General features: G+C 39.2%; 21 non-coding genes and 2 pseudogenes across 21 annotated transcripts; all 23 read left to right on the top strand.

Moving 5' to 3' along the window:
• The first annotated feature begins 2,482 nt into the window (after positions 1-2,482).
• LOC141313918 (5S ribosomal RNA) lies at positions 2,483-2,591 on the top strand (annotated as a pseudogene).
• Positions 2,592-2,675: 84 nt separating this feature from the next.
• Positions 2,676-2,794, top strand: LOC141313761 (5S ribosomal RNA). Its single transcript, XR_012349833.1, has one exon. It is a non-coding gene; the product is annotated as a 5S ribosomal RNA (ribosomal RNA).
• Positions 2,795-2,878: 84 nt separating this feature from the next.
• Positions 2,879-2,997, top strand: LOC141313877 (5S ribosomal RNA). The gene has a single exon (XR_012349948.1). It is a non-coding gene; the product is annotated as a 5S ribosomal RNA (ribosomal RNA).
• Positions 2,998-4,373: 1,376 nt separating this feature from the next.
• Positions 4,374-4,492, top strand: LOC141313744 (5S ribosomal RNA). Its single transcript, XR_012349814.1, has one exon. It is a non-coding gene; the product is annotated as a 5S ribosomal RNA (ribosomal RNA).
• Positions 4,493-4,576: 84 nt separating this feature from the next.
• LOC141313760 (5S ribosomal RNA) lies at positions 4,577-4,695 on the top strand. Its single transcript, XR_012349832.1, has one exon. It is a non-coding gene; the product is annotated as a 5S ribosomal RNA (ribosomal RNA).
• An 84-nt stretch (positions 4,696-4,779) lies between these two features.
• Positions 4,780-4,898, top strand: LOC141313823 (5S ribosomal RNA). Its single transcript, XR_012349893.1, has one exon. It is a non-coding gene; the product is annotated as a 5S ribosomal RNA (ribosomal RNA).
• Positions 4,899-6,269: 1,371 nt separating this feature from the next.
• Positions 6,270-6,388, top strand: LOC141313822 (5S ribosomal RNA). The gene has a single exon (XR_012349892.1). It is a non-coding gene; the product is annotated as a 5S ribosomal RNA (ribosomal RNA).
• A 1,365-nt stretch (positions 6,389-7,753) lies between these two features.
• On the top strand, positions 7,754-7,872 carry LOC141313901 (5S ribosomal RNA). Its single transcript, XR_012349972.1, has one exon. It is a non-coding gene; the product is annotated as a 5S ribosomal RNA (ribosomal RNA).
• Positions 7,873-7,956: 84 nt separating this feature from the next.
• LOC141313906 (5S ribosomal RNA) lies at positions 7,957-8,075 on the top strand. The gene has a single exon (XR_012349978.1). It is a non-coding gene; the product is annotated as a 5S ribosomal RNA (ribosomal RNA).
• An 84-nt stretch (positions 8,076-8,159) lies between these two features.
• LOC141313885 (5S ribosomal RNA) lies at positions 8,160-8,278 on the top strand. The gene has a single exon (XR_012349957.1). It is a non-coding gene; the product is annotated as a 5S ribosomal RNA (ribosomal RNA).
• A 730-nt stretch (positions 8,279-9,008) lies between these two features.
• LOC141313742 (5S ribosomal RNA) lies at positions 9,009-9,127 on the top strand. Its single transcript, XR_012349813.1, has one exon. It is a non-coding gene; the product is annotated as a 5S ribosomal RNA (ribosomal RNA).
• An 84-nt stretch (positions 9,128-9,211) lies between these two features.
• LOC141313759 (5S ribosomal RNA) lies at positions 9,212-9,330 on the top strand. Its single transcript, XR_012349830.1, has one exon. It is a non-coding gene; the product is annotated as a 5S ribosomal RNA (ribosomal RNA).
• An 84-nt stretch (positions 9,331-9,414) lies between these two features.
• On the top strand, positions 9,415-9,533 carry LOC141313820 (5S ribosomal RNA). Its single transcript, XR_012349891.1, has one exon. It is a non-coding gene; the product is annotated as a 5S ribosomal RNA (ribosomal RNA).
• Positions 9,534-10,908: 1,375 nt separating this feature from the next.
• Positions 10,909-11,027, top strand: LOC141313741 (5S ribosomal RNA). The gene has a single exon (XR_012349812.1). It is a non-coding gene; the product is annotated as a 5S ribosomal RNA (ribosomal RNA).
• Positions 11,028-11,111: 84 nt separating this feature from the next.
• On the top strand, positions 11,112-11,230 carry LOC141313695 (5S ribosomal RNA). Its single transcript, XR_012349767.1, has one exon. It is a non-coding gene; the product is annotated as a 5S ribosomal RNA (ribosomal RNA).
• Positions 11,231-11,314: 84 nt separating this feature from the next.
• LOC141313848 (5S ribosomal RNA) lies at positions 11,315-11,433 on the top strand. The gene has a single exon (XR_012349918.1). It is a non-coding gene; the product is annotated as a 5S ribosomal RNA (ribosomal RNA).
• A 730-nt stretch (positions 11,434-12,163) lies between these two features.
• Positions 12,164-12,282, top strand: LOC141313739 (5S ribosomal RNA). The gene has a single exon (XR_012349810.1). It is a non-coding gene; the product is annotated as a 5S ribosomal RNA (ribosomal RNA).
• An 84-nt stretch (positions 12,283-12,366) lies between these two features.
• LOC141313758 (5S ribosomal RNA) lies at positions 12,367-12,485 on the top strand. Its single transcript, XR_012349829.1, has one exon. It is a non-coding gene; the product is annotated as a 5S ribosomal RNA (ribosomal RNA).
• An 84-nt stretch (positions 12,486-12,569) lies between these two features.
• Positions 12,570-12,688, top strand: LOC141313819 (5S ribosomal RNA). The gene has a single exon (XR_012349890.1). It is a non-coding gene; the product is annotated as a 5S ribosomal RNA (ribosomal RNA).
• A 1,376-nt stretch (positions 12,689-14,064) lies between these two features.
• LOC141313917 (5S ribosomal RNA) lies at positions 14,065-14,173 on the top strand (annotated as a pseudogene).
• An 84-nt stretch (positions 14,174-14,257) lies between these two features.
• LOC141313757 (5S ribosomal RNA) lies at positions 14,258-14,376 on the top strand. Its single transcript, XR_012349828.1, has one exon. It is a non-coding gene; the product is annotated as a 5S ribosomal RNA (ribosomal RNA).
• An 84-nt stretch (positions 14,377-14,460) lies between these two features.
• On the top strand, positions 14,461-14,579 carry LOC141313874 (5S ribosomal RNA). Its single transcript, XR_012349946.1, has one exon. It is a non-coding gene; the product is annotated as a 5S ribosomal RNA (ribosomal RNA).
• A 1,376-nt stretch (positions 14,580-15,955) lies between these two features.
• Positions 15,956-16,074, top strand: LOC141313738 (5S ribosomal RNA). Its single transcript, XR_012349809.1, has one exon. It is a non-coding gene; the product is annotated as a 5S ribosomal RNA (ribosomal RNA).
• The last annotated feature ends 61 nt before the right edge of the window (positions 16,075-16,135 follow it).

Genomic DNA, 16,135 nt, shown 5'->3' with positions numbered 1-16,135 from the left:
AAAGGATATTCTATATGAAGTGAAACCAGGGTTTTTGCCTCTACAAGCTATTATAGACACGCTTGAGGAGAAAGAAGAGATAAAGGATAGGAAAGATATTAAAATCAATTATGAGAAAATAAAAGCAGCAATTCCAGTAGAATGGATAGATAAAATTGAGAGAAATGAAAAGGAAAATAAAAATGATACAATTGAGGTGTTTTTAAGAATAAAAGAAGAGAATGTCAACTTTGATGCATGTGTTATAAAAACATTTTATTTGCTTTTTTGTAATGATGTTTTTGTTAAGCCCAGAGCAAATGAATACTGGGGAAAATTGTTTAATTTGCTGGATGTGAGAGAAATATGGAAAAATGTAAGGATGAATTTTAGAAGTCCTGTGTTAGAAAATTTTGATTTTCTATTAAGACACAATTGTATATTAAATGAAATGAGATTGTTTAAAATTGGGATAGCAAAAGATGCGGTATGCAAAGTATGTTATGAGGAAGATGAAGGAATACTGCATATGTTTTTTATATGTAAGAAATTAGAATGTTTTATGAGGAAGTTAAAAAAGATGGTGGGAAAGTTTATAGGTGATCAAAGTATAATACAAGATGGATGGGAAACTTTATTACTATTTGGTTTCAATGGAAAAGCAAGTAATAAGTATGCTCTTAATTTATGGTTATCTGTTGCAAGACATGTAATATGGTCTAGACGGAACCTAATGAAAAAAGAGAAAAAAGATTTATCAGTATGTGTATTATTTAAGCATAAGTTAACTAATACTATAAAGATCCTGTATGATTATTTTAATATGACAGGACAAATGGGGATTTTTAATAAGTGCATTGTTGATGATAATCCTTTCATTACTAAGACATGTACCAGTTTTGATCTAACACTGCCTAATTGCTTTTAAAAGATTTTTTAATGTTTTTATTTTTGTTTTTGTTTTCTTAAACTGTTTTTGTTGGTTTGTATGTGGGCATTTGGAAGTATGAATTAAAAAAAAAAAAAAAAAAAAAAAAAAATCTCGTCTGATCTCGGAAGCAAAGCAGCGTCGGGCCTGGTTAGTACTTGGATGGGAGACCGCCTGGGAATACCAGGTGCTGTAAGCTTTTGCCTTTTCTTCACTATTTATATAATATGCTGGCTTTTAGAAAGACGTGTTTTACCGCTCTATTTATTACAATCATTTAAATGTATTATAGAGTGTTAAGTGTTTTACATGTTTTTTTAGGCCATTTTATTGCTCTTAACATTTTAAGTGTGTGTGTGTCTTAAATAAATGGATGGTTGGCCTGCCATGTGACTAGACACATGACAGGAAGCAGGAAGTACAACTGTATAAGAGAGCAGCATGACAAACAAAGGACAGTCACCAAACTGTTGGATTAAGGAGTTTGCTAATTTTAGAGCTCACCTTTCCATTCACCACCTGCAAACTTTGGATTACACTTTCTGTGGATTGTATATACAATGGTGGACACTCACATTGGACTTATCAACACACTAGGATTCTTGGACTGTTTTTAGGGTATGGACAAATGAACTGTATTCTTTTAACAGCATTTACCTAGTTTTATCGTGTTGTTTTAAAGTCTTTTATGTGAACCTTGTATATAAACCAAATCTATTTAAACCAATCTTCTTTTATGTCTCATTCTTTTAACCACTAGTCATCTCTCACAGTTAAATCTGACCCCATTTTAATCTTGTAACTCTGGATGGGAGACCGCCTGGGAATACCAGGTGCTGTAAGCTTTTGCCTTTTCTTCACTATTTATATAATATGCTGGCTTTTAGAAAGACGTGTTTTACCGCTCTATTTATTACAATCATTTAAATGTATTATAGAGTGTTAAGTGTTTTACATGTTTTTTTAGACCATTTTATTGCTCTTATCATTTTAAGTGTGTGTGTGTCTTAAATAAATGGATGGTTGGCCTGCCATGTGACTAGACACATGACAGGAAGCAGGAAGTACAACTGTATAAGAGAGCAGCATGACAAACAAAGGACAGTCACCAAACTGTTGGATTAAGGAGTTTGCTAATTTTAGAGCTCACCTTTCCATTCACCACCTGCAAACTTTGGATTACACTTTCTGTGGATTGTATATACAATGGTGGACACTCACATTGGACTTATCAACACACTGGGATTCTTGGACTGTTTTTAGGGTATGGACAAATGAACTGTATTCTTTTAACAGCATTTACCTAGTTTTATCGTGTTGTTTTAAAGTCTTTTATGTGAACCTTGTATAAAAACCAAATCTATTTAAACCAATCTTCTTTTATGTCTCATTCTTTTAACCACTAGTCATCTCTCACAGTTAAATCTGACCCCATTTTAATCTTGTAACTCTGGATGGGAGACCGCCTGGGAATACCAGGTGCTGTAAGCTTTTGCCTTTTCTTCACTATTTATATAATATGATGGCTTTTACGGAGGCTGATCTATAAATAACCCACTTTTTGGAGCAGTCCTCGCTTACGGCCATACTGCGCTGAGTGCGCCCGATCTCGGAAGCAAAGCAGCGTCGGGCCTGGTTAGTACTTGGATGGGAGACCCCCTGGGAATACCAGGTGCTGTAAGCTTTTGCCTTTTCTTCACTATTTATATAATATGATGGCTTTTACGGAGGCTGATCTATAAATAGCCCACTTTTTGGAGCAGTACTCGCTTACGGCCATACTGCGCTGAGAGCGCCCGATCTCGTCTGATCTCGGAAGCAAAGCAGCGTCGGGCCTGGTTAGTACTTAGATGGGAGACCGCCTGGGAATACCAGGTGCTGTAAGCTTTTGCCTTTTCTTCACTGTTTATATAATATGCTGGCTTTTACGGAGGCTGATCTTTAAATAGCCCACTTTTTGGAGCAGCCCTCGCTTACGGCCATACTGCGCTGAGACCGCCCGATCTCGTCTGATCTCGGAAGCAAAGCAGCGTCGGGCCTGTTTAGTACTTGGATGGGAGACCGCCTGGGAATACCAGGTGCTGTAAGCTTTTGCCTTTTCTTCACTATTTATATAATATGCTGGCTTTTAGAAAGACGTGTTTTACCGCTCTATTTATTACAATCATTTAAATGTATTATAGAGTGTTAAGTGTTTTACATGTTTTTTTAGGCCATTTTATTGCTCTTAACATTTTAAGTGTGTGTGTGTCTTAAATAAATGGATGGTTGGCCTGCCATGTGACTAGACACATGACAGGAAGCAGGATGTACAACTGTATAAGAGAGCAGCATGATAAACAAAGGACAGTCACCAAACTGTTGGATTAAGGAGTTTGCTAATTTTAGAGCTCACCTTTCCATTCACCACCTGCAAACTTTGGATTACACTTTCTGTGGATTGTATATACAATGGTGGACACTCACATTGGACTTATCAACACACTAGGATTCTTGGACTGTTTTTAGGGTATGGACAAATGAACTGTATTCTTTTAACAGCATTTACCTAGTTTTATCGTGTTGTTTTAAAGTCTTTTATGTGAACCTTGTATATAAACCAAATCTATTTAAACCAATCTTCTTTTATGTCTCATTCTTTTAACCACTAGTCATCTCTCACAGTTAAATCTGACCCCATTTTAATCTTGTAACTCTGGGTGGGAGACCGCCTGGGAATACCAGGTGCTGTAAGCTTTTGCCTTTTCTTCACTATTTATATAATATGCTGGCTTTTAGAAAGACGTGTTTTACCGCTCTATTTATTACAATCATTTAAATGTATTATAGAGTGTTAAGTGTTTTACATGTTTTTTTAGACCATTTTATTGCTCTTATCATTTTAAGTGTGTGTGTGTCTTAAATAAATGGATGGTTGGCCTGCCATGTGACTAGACACATGACAGGAAGCAGGAAGTACAACTGTATAAGAGAGCAGCATGACAAACAAAGGACAGTCACCAAACTGTTGGATTAAGGAGTTTGCTAATTTTAGAGCTCACCTTTCCATTCACCACCTGCAAACTTTGGATTACACTTTCTGTGGATTGTATATACAATGGTGGACACTCACATTGGACTTATCAACACACTGGGATTCTTGGACTGTTTTTAGGGTATGGACAAATGAACTGTATTCTTTTAACAGCATTTACCTAGTTTTATCGTGTTGTTTTAAAGTCTTTTATGTGAACCTTGTATAAAAACCAAATCTATTTAAACCAATCTTCTTTTATGTCTCATTCTTTTAACCACTAGTCATCTCTCACAGTTAATTCTGACCCCATTTTAATGGTGTAACTCTGGATGGGAGACCGCCTGGGAATACCAGGTGCTGTAAGCTTTTGCCTTTTCTTCACTATTTATATAATATGATGGCTTTTACGGAGGCTGATCTATAAATAACCCACTTTTTGGAGCAGTCCTCGCTTACGGCCATACTGCGCTGAGTGCGCCCGATCTCGTCTGATCTCGGAAGCAAAGCAGCGTCGGGCCTGGTTAGTACTTGGATGGGAGACCCCCTGGGAATACCAGGTGCTGTAAGCTTTTGCCTTTTCTTCACTATTTATATAATATGATGGCTTTTACGGAGGCTGATCTATAAATAGCCCACTTTTTGGAGCAGTACTCGCTTACGGCCATACTGCGCTGAGAGCGCCCGATCTCGTCTGATCTCGGAAGCAAAGCAGCGTCGGGCCTGGTTAGTACTTAGATGGGAGACCGCCTGGGAATACCAGGTGCTGTAAGCTTTTGCCTTTTCTTCACTATTTATATAATATGCTGGCTTTTACGGAGGCTGATCTTTAAATAGCCCACTTTTTGGAGCAGCCCTCGCTTACGGCCATACTGCGCTGAGACCGCCCGATCTCGTCTGATCTCGGAAGCAAAGCAGCGTCGGGCCTGGTTAGTACTTGGATGGGAGACCGCCTGGGAATACCAGGTGCTGTAAGCTTTTGCCTTTTCTTCACTATTTATATAATATGCTGGCTTTTAGAAAGACGTGTTTTACCGCTCTATTTATTACAATCATTTAAATGTATTATAGAGTGTTAAGTGTTTTACATGTTTTTTAGGCCATTTTATTACTCTTAACATTTTAAGTGTGTGTGTGTCTTTAATAAATGGATGGTTGGCCTGCCATGTGACTAGACACATGACAGGAAGCAGGAAGTACAACTGTATAAGAGAGCAGCATGACAAACAAAGGACAGTCACCAAACTGTTGGATTAAGGAGTTTGCTAATTTTAGAGCTCACCTTTCCATTCACCACCTGCAAACTTTGGATTACACTTTCTGTGGATTGTATATACAATGGTGGACACTCACATTGGACTTATCAACACACTGGGATTCTTGGACTGTTTTTAGGGTATGGACAAATGAACTGTATTCTTTTAACAGCATTTACCTAGTTTTATCGTGTTGTTTTAAAGTCTTTTATGTGAACCTTGTATATAAACCAAATCTATTTAAACCAATCTTCTTTTATGTCTCATTCTTTTAACCACTAGTCATCTCTCACAGTTAAATCTGACCCCATTTTAATCTTGTAACTCTGGATGGGAGACCGCCTGGGAATACCAGGTGCTGTAAGCTTTTGCCTTTTCTTCACTATTTATATAATATGCTGGCTTTTAGAAAGACGTGTTTTACCGCTCTATTTATTACAATCATTTAAATGAATTATAGAGTGTTAAGTGTTTTACATGTTTTTTTAGGCCATTTTATTGCTCTTAACATTTTAAGTGTGTGTCTTAAATAAATGGATGGTTGGCCTGCCATGTGACTAGACACATGACAGGAAGCAGGAAGTACAACTGTATAAGAGAGCAGCATGACAAACAAAGGACAGTCACCAAACTGTTGGATTAAGGAGTTTGCTAATTTTAGAGCTCACCTTTCCATTCACCACCTGCAAACTTTGGATTACACTTTCTGTGGATTGTATATACAATGGTGGACACTCACATTGGACTTATCAACACACTGGGATTCTTGGACTGTTTTTAGGGTATGGACAAATGAACTGTATTCTTTTAACAGCATTTACCTAGTTTTATCGTGTTGTTTTAAAGTCTTTTATGTGAACCTTGTATAAAAACCAAATCTATTTAAACCAATCTTCTTTTATGTCTCATTCTTTTAACCACTAGTCATCTCTCACAGTTAATTCTGACCCCATTTTAATGTTGTAACTCTGGATGGGAGACCGCCTGGGAATACCAGGTGCTGTAAGCTTTTGCCTTTTCTTCACTATTTATATAATATGCTGGCTTTTACGGAGGCTGATCTTTAAATAGCCCACTTTTTGGAGCAGCCCTCGCTTACGGCCATACTGCGCTGAGACCGCCCGATCTCGTCTGATCTCGGAAGCAAAGCAGCGTCGGGCCTGGTTAGTACTTGGATGGGAGACCGCCTGGGAATACCAGGTGCTGTAAGCTTTTGCCTTTTCTTCACTATTTATATAATATGCTGGCTTTTAGAAAGACGTGTTTTACCGCTCTATTTATTACAATCATTTAAATGTATTATAGAGTGTTAAGTGTTTTACATGTTTTTTAGGCCATTTTATTACTCTTAACATTTTAAGTGTGTGTGTGTCTTTAATAAATGGATGGTTGGCCTGCCATGTGACTAGACACATGACAGGAAGCAGGAAGTACAACTGTATAAGAGAGCAGCATGACAAAAAAAGTCACCAAACTGTTGGATTAAGGAGTTGCTAATTTTAGAGCTCACCTTTCCATTCACCACCTGCAAACTTTGGATTACACTTTCTGTGGATTGTATATACAATGGTGGACACTCACATTGGACTTATCAACACACTGGGATTCTTGGACTGTTTTTAGGGTATGGACAAATGAACTGTATTCTTTTAACAGCATTTACCTAGTTTTATCGTGTTGTTTTAAAGTCTTTTATGTGAACCTTGTATATAAACCAAATCTATTTAAACCAATCTTCTTTTATGTCTCATTCTTTTAACCACTAGTCATCTCTCACAGTTAAATCTGACCCCATTTTAATCTTGTAACTCTGGATGGGAGACCGCCTGGGAATACCAGGTGCTGTAAGCTTTTGCCTTTTCTTCACTATTTATATAATATGCTGGCTTTTAGAAAGACGTGTTTTACCGCTCTATTTATTACAATCATTTAAATGTATTATAGAGTGTTAAGTGTTTTACATGTTTTTTTAGGCCATTTTATTGCTCTTAACATTTTAAGTGTGTGTCTTAAATAAATGGATGGTTGGCCTGCCATGTGACTAGACACATGACAGGAAGCAGGAAGTACAACTGTATAAGAGAGCAGCATGACAAACAAAGGACAGTCACCAAACTGTTGGATTAAGGAGTTTGCTAATTTTAGAGCTCACCTTTCCATTCACCACCTGCAAACTTTGGATTACACTTTCTGTGGATTGTATATACAATGGTGGACACTCACATTGGACTTATCAAGACACTGGGATTCTTGGACTGTTTTTAGGGTATGGACAAATGAACTGTATTCTTTTAACAGCATTTACCTAGTTTTATCGTGTTGTTTTAAAGTCTTTTATGTGAACCTTGTATAAAAACCAAATCTATTTAAACCAATCTTCTTTTATGTCTCATTCTTTTAACCACTAGTCATCTCTCACAGTTAATTCTGACCCCATTTTAATGTTGTAACTCTGGATGGGAGACCGCCTGGGAATACCAGGTGCTGTAAGCTTTTGCCTTTTCTTCACTATTTATATAATATGATGGCTTTTACGGAGGCTGATCTATAAATAACCCACTTTTTGGAGCAGTCCTCGCTTACGGCCATACTGCGCTGAGTGCGCCCGATCTCGTCTGATCTCGGAAGCAAAGCAGCGTCGGGCCTTGTTAGTACTTGGATGGGAGACCGCCTGGGAATACCAGGTGCTGTAAGCTTTTGCCTTTTCTTCACTATTTATATAATATGATGGCTTTTACGGAGGCTGATCTATAAATAGCCCACTTTTTGGAGCAGTACTCGCTTACGGCCATACTGCGCTGAGAGCGCCCGATCTCGTCTGATCTCGGAAGCAAAGCAGCGTCGGGCCTGGTTAGTACTTAGATGGGAGACCGCCTGGGATTACCAGGTGCTGTAAGCTTTTGCCTTTTCTTCACTATTTATATAATATGCTGGCTTTTACGGAGGCTGATCTTTAAATAGGCCACTTTTTGGAGCAGCCCTCGCTTACGGCCATACCGCGCTGAGACCGCCCAATCTCGTCTGATCTCGGAAGCAAAGCAGCGTCGGGCCTGGTTAGTACTTGGATGGGAGACCGCCTGGGAATACCAGGTGCTGTAAGCTTTTGCCTTTTCTTCACTATTTATATAATATGCTGGCTTTTAGAAAGACGTGTTTTACCGCTCTATTTATTACAATCATTTAAATGTATTATAGAGTGTTAAGTGTTTTACATGTTTTTTTAGGCCATTTTATTGCTCTTAACATTTTAAGTGTGTGTGTGTCTTAAATAAATGGATGGTTGGCCTGCCATGTGACTAGACACATGACAGGAAGCAGGAAGTACAACTGTATAAGAGAGCAGCATGACAAACAAAGGACAGTCACCAAACTGTTGGATTAAGGAGTTTGCTAATTTTAGAGCTCACCTTTCCATTCACCACCTGCAAACTTTGGATTACACTTTCTGTGGATTGTATATACAATGGTGGACACTCACATTGGACTTATCAACACACTGGGATTCTTGGACTGTTTTTAGGGTATGGACAAATGAACTGTATTCTTTTAACAGCATTTACCTAGTTTTATCGTGTTGTTTTAAAGTCTTTTATGTGAACCTTGTATAAAAACCAAATCTATTTAAACCAATCTTCTTTTATGTCTCATTCTTTTAACCACTAGTCATCTCTCACAGTTAATTCTGACCCCATTTTAATGGTGTAACTCTGGATGGGAGACCGCCTGGGAATACCAGGTGCTGTAAGCTTTTGCCTTTTCTTCACTATTTTTATAATATGATGGCTTTTACGGAGGCTGATCTATAAATAACCCACTTTTTGGAGCAGTCCTCGCTTACGGCCATACTGCGCTGAGTGCGCCCGATCTCGTCTGATCTCGGAAGCAAAGCAGCGTCGGGCCTGGTTAGTACTTGGATGGGAGACCCCCTGGGAATACCAGGTGCTGTAAGCTTTTGCCTTTTCTTCACTATTTATATAATATGATGGCTTTTACGGAGGCTGATCTATAAATAGCCCACTTTTTGGAGCAGTACTCGCTTACGGCCATACTGCGCTGAGAGCGCCCGATCTCGTCTGATCTCGGAAGCAAAGCAGCGTCGGGCCTGGTTAGTACTTAGATGGGAGACCGCCTGGGAATACCAGGTGCTGTAAGCTTTTGCCTTTTCTTCACTATTTATATAATATGCTGGCTTTTACGGAGGCTGATCTTTAAATAGCCCACTTTTTGGAGCAGCCCTCGCTTACGGCCATACTGCGCTGAGACCGCCCGATCTCGTCTGATCTCGGAAGCAAAGCAGCGTCGGGCCTGGTTAGTACTTGGATGGGAGACCGCCTGGGAATACCAGGTGCTGTAAGCTTTTGCCTTTTCTTCACTATTTATATAATATGCTGGCTTTTAGAAAGACGTGTTTTACCGCTCTATTTATTACAATCATTTAAATGTATTATAGAGTGTTAAGTGTTTTACATGTTTTTTAGGCCATTTTATTACTCTTAACATTTTAAGTGTGTGTGTGTCTTTAATAAATGGATGGTTGGCCTGCCATGTGACTAGACACATGACAGGAAGCAGGAAGTACAACTGTATAAGAGAGCAGCATGACAAACAAAGGACAGTCACCAAACTGTTGGATTAAGGAGTTTGCTAATTTTAGAGCTCACCTTTCCATTCACCACCTGCAAACTTTGGATTACACTTTCTGTGGATTGTATATACAATGGTGGACACTCACATTGGACTTATCAACACACTGGGATTCTTGGACTGTTTTTAGGGTATGGACAAATGAACTGTATTCTTTTAACAGCATTTACCTAGTTTTATCGTGTTGTTTTAAAGTCTTTTATGTGAACCTTGTATATAAACCAAATCTATTTAAACCAATCTTCTTTTATGTCTCATTCTTTTAACCACTAGTCATCTCTCACAGTTAAATCTGACCCCATTTTAATCTTGTAACTCTGGGTGGGAGACCGCCTGGGAATACCAGGTGCTGTAAGCTTTTGCCTTTTCTTCACTATTTATATAATATGCTGGCTTTTAGAAAGACGTGTTTTACCGCTCTATTTATTACAATCATTTAAATGTATTATAGAGTGTTAAGTGTTTTACATGTTTTTTTAGACCATTTTATTGCTCTTATCATTTTAAGTGTGTGTGTGTCTTAAATAATTGGATGGTTGGCCTGCCATGTGACTAGACACATGACAGGAAGCAGGAAGTACAACTGTATAAGAGAGCAGCATGACAAACAAAGGACAGTCACCAAACTGTTGGATTAAGGAGTTTGCTAATTTTAGAGCTCACCTTTCCATTCACCACCTGCAAACTTTGGATTACACTTTCTGTGGATTGTATATACAATGGTGGACACTCACATTGGACTTATCAACACACTAGGATTCTTGGACTGTTTTTAGGGTATGGACAAATGAACTGTATTCTTTTAACAGCATTTACCTAGTTTTATCGTGTTGTTTTAAAGTCTTTTATGTGAACCTTGTATATAAACCAAATCTATTTAAACCAATCTTCTTTTATGTCTCATTCTTTTAACCACTAGTCATCTCTCACAGTTAATTCTGACCCCATTTTAATGGTGTAACTCTGGATGGGAGACCGCCTGGGAATACCAGGTGCTGTAAACTTTTGCCTTTTCTTCACTATTTATATAATATGATGGCTTTTACGGAGGCTGATCTATAAATAACCCACTTTTTGGAGCAGTCCTCGCTTACGGCCATACTGCGCTGAGTGCGCCCGATCTCGTCTGATCTCGGAAGCAAAGCAGCGTCGGGCCTGGTTAGTACTTGGATGGGAGACCCCCTGGGAATACCAGGTGCTGTAAGCTTTTGCCTTTTCTTCACTATTTATATAATATGATGGCTTTTACGGAGGCTGATCTATAAATAGCCCACTTTTTGGAGCAGTACTCGCTTACGGCCATACTGCGCTGAGAGCGCCCGATCTCGTCTGATCTCGGAAGTAAAGCAGCGTCGGGCCTGGTTAGTACTTAGATGGGAGACCGCCTGGGAATACCAGGTGCTGTAAGCTTTTGCCTTTTCTTCACTGTTTATATAATATGCTGGCTTTTACGGAGGCTGATCTTTAAATAGCCCACTTTTTGGAGCAGCCCTCGCTTACGGCCATACTGCGCTGAGACCGCCCGATCTCGTCTGATCTCGGAAGCAAAGCAGCGTCGGGCCTGGTTAGTACTTGGGTGGGAGACCGCCTGGGAATACCAGGTGCTGTAAGCTTTTGCCTTTTCTTCACTATTTATATAATATGCTGGCTTTTAGAAAGACGTGTTTTACCGCTCTATTTATTACAATCATTTAAATGTATTATAGAGTGTTAAGTGTTTTACATGTTTTTTTAGGCCATTTTATTGCTCTTAACATTTTAAGTGTGTGTGTGTCTTAAATAAATGGATGGTTGGCCTGCCATGTGACTAGACACATGACAGGAAGCAGGAAGTACAACTGTATAAGAGAGCAGCATGACAAACAAAGGACAGTCACCAAACTGTTGGATTAAGGAGTTTGCTAATTTTAGAGCTCACCTTTCCATTCACCACCTGCAAACTTTGGATTACACTTTCTGTGGATTGTATATACAATGGTGGACACTCACATTGGACTTATCAACACACTAGGATTCTTGGACTGTTTTTAGGGTATGGACAAATGAACTGTATTCTTTTAACAGCATTTACCTAGTTTTATCGTGTTGTTTTAAAGTCTTTTATGTGAACCTTGTATATAAACCAAATCTATTTAAACCAATCTTCTTTTATGTCTCATTCTTTTAACCACTAGTCATCTCTCACAGTTAATTCTGACCCCATTTTAATGGTGTAACTCTGGATGGGAGACCGCCTGGGAATACCAGGTGCTGTAAACTTTTGCCTTTTCTTCACTATTTATATAATATGATGGCTTTTACGGAGGCTGATCTATAAATAACCCACTTTTTGGAGCAGTCCTCGCTTACGGCCATACTGCGCTGAGTGCGCCCGATCTCGTCTGATCTCGGAAGCAAAGCAGCGTCGGGCCTGGTTAGTACTTGGATGGGAGACCCCCTGGGAATACCAGGTGCTGTAAGCTTTTGCCTTTTCTTCACTATTTATATAATATGATGGCTTTTACGGAGGCTGATCTATAAATAGCCCACTTTTTGGAGCAGTACTCGCTTACGGCCATACTGCGCTGAGAGCGCCCGATCTCGTCTGATCTCGGAAGCAAAGCAGCGTCGGGCCTGGTTAGTACTTAGATGGGAGACCGCCTGGGAATACCAGGTGCTGTAAGCTTTTGCCTTTTCTTCACTGTTTATATAATATGCTGGCTTTTACGGAGGCTGATCTTTAAATAGCCCACTTTTTGGAGCAGCCCTCGCTTACGGCCATACTGCGCTGAGACCGCCCGATCTCGTCTGATCTCGGAAGCAAAGCAGCGTCGGGCCTGGTTAGTACTTGGATGGGAGACCGCCTGGGAATACCAGGTGCTGTAAGCTTTTGCCTTTTCTTCACTATTTATATAATATGCTGGCTTTTAGAAAGACGTGTTTTACCGCTCTATTTATTACAATCATTTAAATGTATTATAGAGTGTTAAGTGTTTTACATGTTTTTTTAGGCCATTTTATTGCTCTTAACATTTTAAGTGTGTGTGTGTCTTAAATAAATGGATGGTTGGCCTGCCATGTGACTAGACACATGACAGGAAGCAGGAAGTACAACTGTATAAGAGAGCAGCATGACAAACAAAGGACAGTCACCAAACTGTTGGATTAAGGAGTTTGCTAATTTTAGAGCTCACCTTTCCATTCACCACCTGCAAACTTTGGATTACACTTTCTGTGGATTGTATATACAATGGTGGACACTCACATTGGACTTATCAACACACTAGGATTCTTGGACTGTTTTTAGGGTATGGACAAATGAACTGTATTCTTTTAACAGCATTTACCTAGTTTTATCGTGTTGTTTTAAAGTCTTTTATGTGAACCTTGTATATAAACCAAATCTATTTAAACCAATCTTCTTTTATGTCTCATTCTTTTAACCACTAGTCATCTCTCACAGTTAAATCTGACCCCATTTTAATCTTGTAACTCTGGATGGGAGACCGCCTGGGAATACCAGGTGCTGTAAGCTTTTGCCTTTTCTTCACTATTTATATAATATGCTGGCTTTTAGAAAGACGTGTTTTACCGCTCTATTTATTACAATCATTTAAATGTATTATAGAGTGTTAAGTGTTTTACATGTTTTTTTAGACCATTTTATTGCTCTTATCATTTTAAGTGTGTGTGTGTCTTAAATAAATGGATGGTTGGCCTGCCATGTGACTAGACACATGACAGGAAGCAGGAAGTACAACTGTATAAGAGAGCAGCATGACAAACAAAGGACAGTCACCAAACTGTTGGATTAAGGAGTTTGCTAATTTTAGAGCTCACCTTTCCATTCACCACCTGCAAACTTTGGATTACACTTTCTGTGGATTGTATATACAATGGTGGACACTCACATTGGACTTATCAACACACTGGGATTCTTGGACTGTTTTTAGGGTATGGACAAATGAACTGTATTCTTTTAACAGCATTTACCTAGTTTTATCGTGTTGTTTTAAAGTCTTTTATGTGAACCTTGTATAAAAACCAAATCTATTTAAACCAATCTTCTTTTATGTCTCATTCTTTTAACCACTAGTCATCTCTCACAGTTAAATCTGACCCCATTTTAATCTTGTAACTCTGGATGGGAGACCGCCTGGGAATACCAGGTGCTGTAAGCTTTTGCCTTTTCTTCACTATTTATATAATATGATGGCTTTTACGGAGGCTGATCTATAAATAACCCACTTTTTGGAGCAGTCCTCGCTTACGGCCATACTGCGCTGAGTGCGCCCGATCTCGGAAGCAAAGCAGCGTCGGGCCTGGTTAGTACTTGGATGGGAGACCCCCTGGGAATACCAGGTGCTGTAAGCTTTTGCCTTTTCTTCACTATTTATATAATATGATGGCTTTTACGGAGGCTGATCTATAAATAGCCCACTTTTTGGAGCAGTACTCGCTTACGGCCATACTGCGCTGAGAGCGCCCGATCTCGTCTGATCTCGGAAGCAAAGCAGCGTCGGGCCTGGTTAGTACTTAGATGGGAGACCGCCTGGGAATACCAGGTGCTGTAAGCTTTTGCCTTTTCTTCACTGTTTATATAATATGCTGGCTTTTACGGAGGCTGATCTTTAAATAGCCCACTTTTTGGAGCAGCCCTCGCTTACGGCCATACTGCGCTGAGACCGCCCGATCTCGTCTGATCTCGGAAGCAAAGCAGCGTCGGGCCTGTTTAGTACTTGGATGGGAGACCGCCTGGGAATACCAGGTGCTGTAAGCTTTTGCCTTTTCTTCACTATTTATATAATATGCTGGCTTTTAGAAAGACGTGTTTTACCGCTCTATTTATTACAATCATTTAAATGTATTATAGAGTGTTAAGTGTTTTACATGTTTTTTTAGGCCATTTTATTGCTCTTAACATTTTAAGTGTGTGTGTGTCTTAAATAAATGGATGGTTGGCCTGCCATGTGACTAGACACATGACAGGAAGCAGGATGTACAACTGTATAAGAGAGCAGCATGATAAACAAAGGACAGTCACCAAACTGTTGGATTAAGGAGTTTGCTAATTTTAGAGCTCACCTTTCCATTCACCACCTGCAAACTTTGGATTACACTTTCTGTGGATTGTATATACAATGGTGGACACTCACATTGGACTTATCAACACACTAGGATTCTTGGACTGTTTTTAGGGTATGGACAAATGAACTGTATTCTTTTAACAGCATTTACCTAGTTTTATCGTGTTGTTTTAAAGTCTTTTATGTGAACCTTGTATATAAACCAAATCTATTTAAACCAATCTTCTTTTATGTCTCATTCTTTTAACCACTAGTCATCTCTCACAGTTAAATCTGACCCCATTTTAATCTTGTAACTCTGGGTGGGAGACCGCCTGGGAATACCAGGTGCTGTAAGCTTTTGCCTTTTCTTCACTATTTATATAATATGCTGGCTTTTAGAAAGACGTGTTTTACCGCTCTATTTATTACAATCATTTAAATGTATTATAGAGTGTTAAGTGTTTTACATGTTTTTTTAGACCATTTTATTGCTCTTATCATTTTAAGTGTGTGTGTGTCTTAAATAAATGGATGGTTGGCCTGCCATGTGACTAGACACATGACAGGAAGCAGGAAGTACAACTGTATAAGAGAGCAGCATGACAAACAAAGGACAGTCACCAAACTGTTGGATTAAGGAGTTTGCTAATTTTAGAGCTCACCTTTCCATTCACCACCTGCAAACTTTGGATTACACTTTCTGTGGATTGTATATACAATGGTGGACACTCACATTGGACTTATCAACACACTGGGATTCTTGGACTGTTTTTAGGGTATGGACAAATGAACTGTATTCTTTTAACAGCATTTACCTAGTTTTATCGTGTTGTTTTAAAGTCTTTTATGTGAACCTTGTATAAAAACCAAATCTATTTAAACCAATCTTCTTTTATGTCTCATTCTTTTAACCACTAGTCATCTCTCACAGTTAATTCTGACCCCATTTTAATGGTGTAACTCTGGATGGGAGACCGCCTGGGAATACCAGGTGCTGTAAGCTTTTGCCTTTTCTTCACTATTTATATAATATGATGGCTTTTACGGAGGCTGATCTATAAATAACCCACTTTTTGGAGCAGTCCTCGCTTACGGCCATACTGCGCTGAGTGCGCCCGATCTCGTCTGATCTCGGAAGCAAAGCAGCGTCGGGCCTGGTTAGTACTTGGATGGGAGACCCCCTGGGAATACCAGGTGCTGTAAGCTTTTGCCTTTTCTTCACTATTTATATAATATGATGGCTTTTACGGAGGCTGATCTATAAATA

The sequence above is a fragment of the Garra rufa genome, unplaced genomic scaffold (assembly GCF_049309525.1).
Source record: "Garra rufa unplaced genomic scaffold, GarRuf1.0 hap1_unplaced_007, whole genome shotgun sequence".
Taxonomy (NCBI): Eukaryota; Metazoa; Chordata; class Actinopteri; order Cypriniformes; family Cyprinidae; genus Garra; species Garra rufa.
Note: the sequence above shows the minus strand (reverse complement) of the source record. Positions and strands in the feature narration are given on the sequence as shown.